The sequence below is a fragment of the Sceloporus undulatus genome, chromosome 4 (genome assembly GCF_019175285.1).
Source record: "Sceloporus undulatus isolate JIND9_A2432 ecotype Alabama chromosome 4, SceUnd_v1.1, whole genome shotgun sequence".
Taxonomy (NCBI): Eukaryota; Metazoa; Chordata; class Lepidosauria; order Squamata; family Phrynosomatidae; genus Sceloporus; species Sceloporus undulatus.
Genome location: NC_056525.1, coordinates 223,329,597 through 223,341,197, shown reverse-complemented (window position 1 = coordinate 223,341,197; position 11,601 = coordinate 223,329,597). Strand labels below are relative to the sequence as shown.

The window sequence follows — 11,601 nt, the reverse complement described above, 5'->3', positions numbered from 1 at the left end:
AAGGAGCATGAAATTACGATTATATCATGTTTTTGGCTTTTATTTTGCCATGCCCTGCGTGTCAGTCTCCTGTCCAGAAGGAATTCCACAATGTCCTCCATTTTGAGCAGGACTAAGAAGAATTAATTGACATTTATGGTAGTGGGGTTTTTTAGCTTTTATTTGGTCATGTCCTGCATTTTCCTTGAAGGGCCTACATTTTGTGGTACCTTGTCCTTTGTGGTGAGGACATCTGATCACCTTGTCCTGTGAACATCTACAGGGCCATAGACCGGGTTTTGTTGTTGTTCTTGTGTGCCTTCCAAAGCTCAAACCACTACACCAGGCCTGATGTCCTAATTGCGAAGGGAGGACAAGACACCATAAAATGCAGGACATTAAAGGAAAATGTAGTACATTACCAAAGAAAAGCTAAAAACACAGAAAGATAAAATCATGCTTCTTAGTCATGCTCCAAATTGAGGACATTTTTGAATTCCTCCTGGACAGAAGGTGGAAATGTAGGACAGTCCTGAAAAAGGAGGACATTTGGTCACCCTGGCCATAGAACAAAGCACAATAATATCCAAAATCCACCAAACATTGATATCATTATGGGACCAACCAAAATGCATAGAATACAGTACATGTTTGCAAGCTTTCAGAGCCCCATTGGCTTTTTCATCAGGCGAAGGTGTTTCACATTATGTTGTTGCTGGGTGCTTTCAAGTCATTCCTGACTTATGCCGACCCTATCGTGGGGTTTTCTTGGCAAGTTTGTTCGGGGGGAGGGGGTGCCCTAGCCATCATCTGAGGCTGAGAGAATGTGACTTCCCCAAGATCACCCAGTGGGTTTACATGGCCGAGCCAGGATTTGAACCCTGGTCTCCAGAGTCCGACACTCAAACTACTACATGACACTGGCTCTGTTAAAAATACGGGGGGGGGGGGGGGGAGAATAGAATAAAAATGACGTTAGTCACAATTTTTATTTTAGTCTCCCTTTTTCCTTTCCTTTCCTTTCCGTTGCCTTTCCTTCCTTTCCTTTGTCTTCCTTCCTCTCTTTTCTGATCATTTCCCCCTGGCATTTGAGAAGCTTGCCTGGGCAGAAGGATGAAGTGAAGGCTTTGGGGAAAACCTGAATTAATATTAATGTTGAAATATAATTTGATTTCTTCTTGTTGTTGTACTTCTTCTTCTCCTTCTTTTCTCTTCTCAGCAAGGAAACGAGGCGGGAAGGAAACAAGCAGAGGTAATCAATGATTTGGTGAAACACAAATTGTTCCCAACCCCCTGGGAGTTTCATTGTCTCATTACTGCGGGATTAGTTAATTAAAATTAATGAGTTAGTATTTAAGCAATGTAAGGGGAGAGTTCCGGAAGAACACAGAACAGTGGCTAGCTGCCAGACTTCCTAGCGCCTCATTCAAAGCACTGGCTGCCACTTTCTTTCAACGCTCCCATTTAACTTGTTTTGCAATCCAGTTTCCACTCCTTTTGCACTAATTCACCAAATGTGTGTGTTTTTCAACAGCAACAACTAGAATTGGGTTGGACCTTACACCAGGGGGTGGTAGCCCATTGCCCCCAAGTGACCACCTAGAGAGCACGGCATGTGGTGGATATAACAACACATTGGCCAGGAACATGAGCCAACAGTGTGATGTGGCAGCTAAAAAGCCAATGTGATTTTAGGCTGCATCAATAGAAGTATAGTGTCTAGATCGGGGGAAGTAATAGTGCCACTGTATTCTGCTTTGGTGAGGCCTCACCTGGAATATTGTGTCCAGTTCTGGGTAACACAATTCAAAAAGGATATTGAGAAACTGGAGGAGGGCCACCAAAATGGCGAAGGGTCTGAAAACCATGCCTTATGAGGAGAGACTTAGAGAGCTGAGTACGTTTAGCCTGGAGAAGAGAAGGTTAAGAGGTGATATGATAACCCTGTTTAAATTTTTGAAGGGATGTCATAGTGAAGATGGAACAAACTTGTTTTCTGCTGCTCTAGAGAATAGGACACGGAGCAATGGGTGCAAACCACAAGAAAAGAGATCCCACCACAACATTAGAAGGAATTTCCTGACAGTAAGGGCTGTTCGATAGTGGAACAAACTCCCTCAGAAAGTGATGGAGTCTCCTTCTTTGGAGGTCTTTAAACAGAGGCTGGATGGCCATCTATCAGGGTGTGTGCATGACCCATGTTGACTTTTTGTGATGATTTAAGTGAATGTAGAATATAAAATTACATGTGCTAAGGATAATTTTTCTTGTTTTTTTTTTCCAATTCAAATCTGGCAAATAGGTGTTCCCTCTCCACACAAGTATTGGCAATATAGAATCTTCTGTGTAGTCTGGAATCAAGTGAAAGCAACTATAGTAGTAATTGCAAAGCATGCTGGAGGGATGAAGAGATGTTATATATGGGCTTCACAAATCCAGGTTAAAAATATTTCTGCTCTAGCAGAGACTTCGATTAAATCACTGGTCCAAAACACCCAGCAGAAATTGTCCAGTCTGAGACCGCTTTTACTGCCCTGGCTCAGTGCTAGGGAATCATGAGAACTGTAGTTTGTTGTAGCACCAGAGCTCTCTGACAGAGAAGCTAAATGCCTCACAGAACTACAGTTTCCAGAATTCTCTAGCATTGAGCCAGGGCAGTTAAAGCAGTCTCAAACTGGATAATTTCTGCCGTATGTTTTGGACTCTAGTTTCACTACTAAGATTATTCCTGAGTAAATATACATAGGGACTGGAATGGTACAATATTTTTATCCTAAAACATCCTAACATACAGTTAAAATAATAATAATAATAATAATAATAATAATAATACAATAGTAAATTTTATTTTTTTTCCAACTCTCCTCAAGGCCCGGGGGGCGGGGGCGGTATAGCATGTTAAAACACAAAATACAATTAAAAATAAAATTTTAACCCACAGTTAAAATACAATACTATAAAATCATTAAAATACACTCAGGAAAGCCAAAGAAAAAAGTACAGCTGGACATTAAGAAAATAAAGATAATGACTGCAGAAGACTTACAAAACTTTAAAGCATGCAACGAAGACTATACAATAATTTAAAGATTTCTTATGCTCTGGCTCAGCCATCAAGACTAGGACTTGGAAGAATGTTAAGGATTTTAAAACAAATGTAACAAAAGTTACATTAAAGCAGCTTTAGCCAATTATTCAGAAAAACAGAGTCTCTGGTTTAATCTTTCCAAAGTGCAGAAATCCTGTGAACAAATTTCCAGCTTCATATAGTGACACACACACCCCCACAGTGTAGTGATACCATTATTAGGTCAAAATGTTTTCATTGAGTCTCAATCCTTAGGTGCAAAATATTTACGTTAGTAAAACTGAATTTACACCTGTAAAATAATTTGTACTTACCTTGACTCTGATCTTGTTTGAACTCACAATATTCCTTAAGATTCAGAATGAAAGTGCTTCTTTTCAACATCTAAAGGCTTTTTAAAAAAATCTCTCCACAGTTCCTTGGAAAAACTGTGCCCTGCCTCCGAACCTGGGTTAGGTTGGAATCAGGAGTCAGATGGAGAACAGGACAGATTGGTAGGTAGTTACTGTGGCATCCTCACCAAGCAAGCATGGTGTCACCATTTTTGTTGTTTTTCTTGTTGTTCAGTGTACGCGTGCAGATATTAATGTATTTTAATATCCAAAAGTCTGAGATTTTGTTCATGGTTGGGGGGGACTTGTTACATTAAACCCAATAGAAATTTAATCCCAGGTTCTAGTAAAAATGTCTTGGATCAGATTGTGTTTCTAAATTCATTTACATTTAGTGTGTGTATGGATAACTGAATACAGTTGGCCCTCGCTATCATGGGGCTCTGTTCTGGACCCCCTGGCAGATACCAAAAACTGCAGGTGCCCAAGCCCACATTGTCCCCAAAGGCAGTGCATGCATGTGGCCATGCCACCATTGGCGACAACGTAATTTAATGGTGGCACAGGACAATGGAGGCTGTCCCTAATGATGGCACAGCCACATGCACTCACCGCCATTGGGGACAATGCAGGCTTACCGTCCGCGGATGCTGAGGGGCAACTGTATTCACATATTTGAAATTTTGAGATTCTCTGCTTACTGGGGTATGTATGTTGTTAACTTCCCTCCAGTTGACCCTCACTCATGGTGACCCTGTGGATCTCACAAAGCCCCTCTGTCCTCACCTGCTCTGCTTAGGTCCTTCAAATTAGTACTTGTGATCTCTTTGAGTCTATCCATTTAGTTTATGGTCTTCTTCTCTTTCTACTTCCCTCCACCTTTCCTAGCATTACTGTCTTTTTTTATTAATATTTTTGAAATTTTACAAAACACATTTTAATGTTCTTTTCATACATACATGTACTTTTGAATCTTACTCATTTTTTTAAAAAAAACACACCTAAATATCCCCTGAGTGCACCCCTTTCCCCCCGGAGCCATTCCCTTCTTTATACTCCATCCAAAATTTTAACTCCTCCTGTGGAGATAATTTCCCATCTTCTTTTCTTAATACATTTTCAATAATTTTTTCCCATATTTCATCAAAATCATTTCTTTTCCATAATACTTTTTTTACTTTCAATTTACATGTTAATTTGTCATTAATTGCTAACTTCTGAACTTCTTTATACCAGTCCTCCAACTTCACATTTATTTTTGTTTTCCAACTTCTTGCTATGATTAATCTCGCAGCAGTAAACAAATTTGTTACAAGGTTTTTTTCTTCTTCTTTCCATTCTACTTCATTGTATATTGATAACAATACTACATTTGGCTTTCTATCTATCTTTACATTCATAATAGTTTCTTTCTCTAATATTACTATTTCCAAAAAATTTTGTACATATTTACATTGCCACCACATATGTATATCTCAGGGGTTCCCAACCTGGGGGTCGCCCGGTTGGGAATCCCCCGCCTCCCCCCTCCCCTTCTCCCCACGGGTGCGGGCGCTGGAGCAGGCACCGTGCAGGGAAAAGGGGAAGGGGCGGTGCTCCCTCCTTTCCCTTCTCCCTGTGAGTGCCCGCGCTGGCGCAGGCACGCGCAAGGAGGAAGGGGTGGATGAGAGCCACCTCCCCGTGTCCCTTCCTTCCCGCGGGTGCAGCACCCGCGAGGAGGGACGGGTGGGGGCCACCTCCTCCTCTTCTCCCCATGGCTGCCAGGCAACCGTGGGGAGAAGGGGATGGGACTACATGCCCCAGCGCGCTTTGTGGCTGGAAGTCCCGCCTCTTTCCCTTGGCGGCCTCCCTAATTGGTTGGGAGGCCGAGAAGGGGAGGGACTTCCAGCTGCAAAGCCCGCTGGGGATTGTAGGCAGCCGAAAGTCCTGGCCCTTCCTGGCCTCCCAACCGATCAGGGAGGCTGCGGGCGGGACTTTCGTCCCCAATGGCGGTCACGGCCCAACAAAGGTTGGGAACCGCTGGTATATATGATCCTACTTCCTGACAGCCTCTCCAACAATATTTTGAATTATCTTTGTTTATATTATGTCATCTCACTGGTGTCAAATACCATTTCCAAATCAATTTATAATAATTTTTCTTAATTGGTACCAATAAATTTTTCAAATGTCTTTGTTCCCAAATTTTATTCCATTATCACACATTTTACATCGTAATTCATCTTCCCATATTTCTTTTAAAATAATTTGGTTTTATTATTTCCTCTTATTCTCGATTAATATTTTATAATTTTTTCTAGTTATACCTTTCATATTTTCATTTTCCTCCATTTCTTCTCCTTTCTGAACTATTTGTTCAAATTGTGTATATTTTCCCCTTTCTATATTTTTTTCTTCCAATTTTTAAACCATTGTTCTATTTGCATAAAATGTAACCAGGACATATTTATTCCCCTAAGTTTTTCTTTTATATTTTCTTTTCCTATTTTTAACTCCATCCAATTTTCTATTTTATCTATTTTCCTTTCCTTTAATTCTTTATCCAATAAATCTTTTAAATTTTTCCTTTATTATTGGTGTTATCATTGAATTTTCATTCATTAATCTTTTTTATATTTATTCCATATTTCTAATATATTTTTCATAAATGGGTTTTCAATTTCTTTCTTTCCTACTAAATTCTTTTAAACATTCTCTATTTTCATATCTGTTTCTTTTTCCCCATTTCTAACCAATCCAAATCTGGTACATCCAACATACCTTCTATTACATATCTTAAGTGGTTGGCTTCCTAATATCCCTTTATATTAGGGAGGCCTAACCCTCCCTTTTTCTGAGATTCGTACCAAAATTGTTTACTTAATCTACTTCTTTTTCCTCCATTACAATATACATTTAGTAACTGTTGCCATTTACTTCATTCTACCTCTGATATTTTTACTGGTATCATTCTGAATAAAAAATTTAATTTTGGTAAAATTTTCATTTTGACTAACGCTATTGTTCCAAACCATGATAACTGAATTTTCTTATATTTTACTAATTTTTTTTCAACTTCTTTCCATAGTACTATTAAATTTTTCCCTTCCATGTCTTTTAAGTCTTTCGTTATATTAATTCCTAAGTATTTTATATTACTTTTTATTCCTATCCCTAACTCTTTTTGTTTCATGAATTCCAATTCTTCCTTTTTTGTATAATTAAATAACATCATTTCTGATTTATTCCATCTAATTTGAAGTCCTGTTATCTCTCCAAATACAGTGCGCCCGCGCCATACGCGGGCGCGCCATACGTGGACTTGAGCATATGTGCTCAAGCTGCGGGGCGGAAGGGGCGGCGCACGCGCCCGTTGCGCCCTGCGCGCACCCACGCCACCGCGCATGAGCCCCATTGTTTCCAATGGGGCTCGAGCATAGGCGGAATTCGCCTTACGTGGCGGGATCCGGAACGGATCCCCCGCGTAAGGCGAGGACGCACTATAGATTCAAATGTTCTTCTTTTCCTATTTTGTCCTTTAAATCTTTAATAGTTAATAACATGTCATCAGCAAATACTGATTTTATGTTTATTTTCCAATCCTATTCTTCCAAACAACTATCTTCCCTTATAACATTTGCTAGCATTTCTATAACCATTGCAAATAATATTGGTGAAAGCGGGCATCCTTGTCTTGTACCTCTCGTTACTTTTATTTCCTTTGTAATTCCATTATTAACTATTTTATTGAATTATTACAATATAATTTTTATTTTTTCTCCCATTTCAAACTTTTTCATAATTATTTTTCTAGTGAGTCATGGCTTCTCATGATGTGGCCAAAGTATGACAGCCTCAGTTGGGTCATCTTGACTTCCAAGGAGATTTCAGGCTTGATCTGTTCAAAAAAACCATTTGCTTGCCTTTTTTTTTTGCATTCTTCTCCAGCACATCTCAAATGCAGCCAAGAAGACATGACTCACTAGAAAAGTCAATAATACCTGGTAAGATGGAAGGCAGTAGGAAAAGAGGGAGGCTACATTATAGATGGACAGACTCAGTCAAGGATGCCACAGTCCTGAATCTGCAAGACCTGAGCAGGACTGTTGATAATAGGATACTTGGAGGTCTTCTGTTCATAGTGTCACCATAAGTTGAAGCTGACTTGATGGAAGTTAACAACAATATAAAGGTATTACTGCAATGTGTTTTTTTGGATAGTGCTGTTTATTTCTGCATGGCCAATATAGCTATCCCTACATATTTTTTCCCAGCTTCAGTCATTCAATAGCTAATGAAAATGCTTTTCTTTTTTTTTTTACTAAGGCATAATCTTTATCTATACTAATAGCAGTTTTAGTTCTCCGAGTTCTATTTCTTATTGTAATTTAAAAAGCATCTTCCTGGGGAATATATCAGCAGGTTTATGGGAGTCACATCTTTTACAGAAATACAGTCTTCCCCCAACTCCCCAGCTGAGTGAGGAATGAGTATATGCACTGGTGTTGGGATATTGATAGACCCCTGAGACTGGTTGGGGATGAAAGACTGAGGAGAGAGGAGTGGGATGGGGTGTCTAGGATCCTTACCAAGAGAGAACAGTGGACTACAATGTTTTCCTGCAAGTGATGTTTGAAAATGTCTCATATGTTCAGCTCTATTAGGAAAGAAGGAAGAAAGTCGAAACAAAGATTACACTGCAAAAAATATGGATTACATCTGCCAGTGTTTTGAACCATTTCAGCTGTGTACACATCCCTGACTCACTGGTTGCTGAGCAGTGGCTGTGTGCTGCTGGGCGACAGTGTGAAACAGGGAAATTAATTATATGGCCATTACATAAAATAATATCCCACCCACTGAGTTGACTCATCAGAGCATCAATGAATGCGTTTTTGCAGCATCAGTATCAAAACATGACACTATAATCCTCATTCCCCTTTCCCAGAACATGATATATGATTGTTCTTTTCTTCATTCGGGGAATAATGATTTTAATGTAGTTTTCTATAAGGACGTACTGCCAACATGACAGGAGGAGGAAGAAACCAAGGCAGGAATACAAATGTAACATTAAGAAAAACACTGAGGCCACAGGGAAATCATAATTCCCATCCACCAGGAACAGAATCAGAATTGGAAGAAGCCTCATGGGCCATGCAGAATCTCCAGCTAAAGCATCCCCTGCAGGTAGCTGTCCAACCTCTTTTCTGAAGACATCCAGAGAAGGAGACCCCCACCATTTCTCTAGGCAATTGGTTCCACTGCCCAACTGCTCTTACTGTTAAAGGTTCAGTCAAAGGGCACTGTCTTGCAACTTAAACTATTAGACTTGATTCTACTCTCTGAAGCAGCAAATAGGCTTGCCCTCTCCTCATGTGATATTTTAAAGAGTGCAATCACGTCACCCTTCAGTCTTCTCTTCACCCAGCTGAACATGCCCAGCTCTTTCAATCTTTCCCCATGTTTTGTTCTCCATACCTGTTAGTATCCTTGTTGACCTATTCTGAAACTGCCAATATCCTTTTTAAATGAGTTTGATAGCTTGGATATACTCTTTGATTCACTCCTGAGCCTGGGGCTGGCATCTTGGAAGTGGAGTGCATTTTGATAGTTAAAGTGAGTGTGATAATGCTAGGGAAGGTAGAAGATAACACAAAGAGAGGAATACCACATGTCAGATGAATAGTCGGGGAGATCAGTTAGGGAGATCAAGGGTCTGAATTTGCAGGCCCTAAGCAGAGTAGTGGAGGACAGTGGTCTTGGAGATGTCATATTCACAGGGCTGTCATGATCTGAGGTTGATGAGGGCAGTTAACACCTCCAGCTGTGACCATTCCTTGAGATGTCAGATGCCTTGATTATACCCCATGTGGATATTTTAACAAAGGAGTTACGTGTTCCTTGTAACTAGCCTTGGTTACCAGTCTGGCCGCAGCATTTTGGTCCAAAACACACTGCAGAAATAATCCAGTTTGAATACACTTTAACTGCCCTGGCTTAATGCTAGAGAATTCTAGGAACTGTAATTATGTGAGACATTTAGCCTTCACTGTCACAGACAGCTCTGGTGCTACAATAACCTACAATTCCCAAGATTCCCTACCACTGAGCCAGGGCAGTTAAAGCGATCTCAAACTGGATTATTTCTGCAGTGTGTTTTGGATCTATCTTTCCTGACAGTCTGAGTCAGCCCCATGTGATGCCCTACATGGGGATGACTTTGAGACTGTTTGAAAACTAAGTGTGCCCAAAATGTTGCAGCCAGATTGCTGACCAGCGCTGGTTACAGGGAACACATAACTCCTTTGTTGAAATATCTTTGAGGGCTACCAATTTGTTGGCCCCCCTCTCTGCTCTCTTTCCTCCAGCAAAAACCACAGACCTTTGACTTTTTACTGCCCTTTTAATTATGGTGTGCTGTATTTTCCTCATTGTTGGCGTATTTTAACTGCCTTAATTTTAAAGTGTTTTAAATATGATTTTTAAACTTCATTATCATCTATTGTTTTAATTGTATTTTAATTTAACATTGTGAACTCCTTTGGGTCCCATACTGAGAGAAAGATGGGATACAAAATAAATAAAAATAACCCCAAAGCTACATAATAACTGCTCTACTGGATCAGTCCCAAGCCCTGTCTCAACAAGATATTGAGACTTGGTTGCAGTTATGTTGTTACAGTAGCCAAAAGCTGTTTTTTGGGGTTGTTAGAGTAGCCAAAAGCTGTTTTTTGGGGTTGTTAGAGTAGCCAAAAGCTGTTTTTTGGGATGCCCACAAGCAGGACATGAAGATAAAAGCTGTCTCCTGCTATTTTTCATCAGCAACAGTTACAGAGGCATATTTCTTCAGATTCAGGAGGTAGTACATAGCCATCATATCTGTACAAATCTGTCACTCTCTTGAATACCTTCATGGGTTGATGTCAAGTGTGAATTGACATAACTGTATTGCAGTAGTGCCTAATGCTGTGTTTTTTCCCCCTGGGCCCAATGCAGTCCAGTGAGTGGCTTTCATTTGTTCTGAATTTCTTAGGAGTTACCTGCTCCAAAAATAACACCTCTGCAATTTGACATCAAGGAACACCCAGATTTGGGTGCTATTGCCAGCTATAAATTATTAGCCATTCTCTTCAGTCAGAATTATTTTCATAGTAAGAACACCAGCATACTGAGGGGAAAGGTAGAAAAAATGGTTACAATTATTTTAATTTTAGTCAGCCCCCTACATTTGTGGCTTTGGCTTTTGCAGATTTGATCATTCAAGGATTTTAGTAATAATGTTCTCCCTAGGTCCTCCAAGACAACTCTGATGGAAGGCGACCATAGAGTTGCAATCTAAAACCTAGAGATTACTACAAAAAACACTTCTGTAGGCATCTGTAGGTCCCCCACTATGCTTCTGTAAGTTAAATTACAGAATAAAATAAATCAATAAAATTAACTTTCACTAAATGTTGACCACAGAGTTTCACTGGAGGACCTAGGGATTCCTGGAGAGGTATTCTCTCAGGTTAAAAAATATAGCTGTCCTTTCACATTCACTGAGGTTAGGGGTGAAGGATCCCCATGAATGTGGGAACACCACCAATTAAAAAACACTATTATTTTTTACCAAAGATAACACCTCTCTAGGAATCTCCAGGTCCTCCAGTGCAACTCTATGGTCAATATTTGCCAGAAGTTGATCACAGAATCATGTTGGAGGAAATGCCTAGAGTTTTCTCTAAGAACTTCTAGGATTTCTTGCATAACTCTATGATCAAGTTCCAACAGAACTGCACTGGAGGAACTAGGGATCCCTAGAGAGAATAAATTAACCAATACCGCAAATAATCAAATCCACAAAAATCAAAGCTGCAAATATGGAGGGCTTTTTTATTTACAGTTTTCCCACTTTCACAGGGGTCCTGGAGCCTTAACCCCAGTGAGTACATGTAAATATATACAATGGACCCTTGTTATACGCTGGGGTTTGGCTTCAAGATCCTCTGTGGATAACAAAATCTGTGTATGCTCAAGTCCCATTAAATATAATGACATAGCAAATGGTGTTCCTTATAAAAAATGGAAAATCAAGGTTTGATATGTGAAATGTATACTTTTTTTGAACATTTTCAAACCTTGGATGCTTGAATCCGTGTATAAAAAATCAGTGTATAAGAAGGGCCAATTATATATGTGTGATACAGACAAAGGCTATACAGTATATACATGTACCTT

At 39.8% G+C, this 11,601-nt stretch overlaps 1 long non-coding RNA gene across 1 annotated transcript; it reads left to right on the top strand.

Annotated features, from left to right (window-relative positions):
- Nucleotides 1-2,146: 2,146 nt before the first annotated feature.
- LOC121928253 lies at nt 2,147-8,238 on the top strand. The gene is made up of 3 exons (XR_006103468.1): nt 2,147-2,418; nt 3,483-3,561; nt 8,034-8,238. It is a non-coding gene; the product is annotated as an uncharacterized LOC121928253 (long non-coding RNA).
- The last annotated feature ends 3,363 nt before the right edge of the window (nt 8,239-11,601 follow it).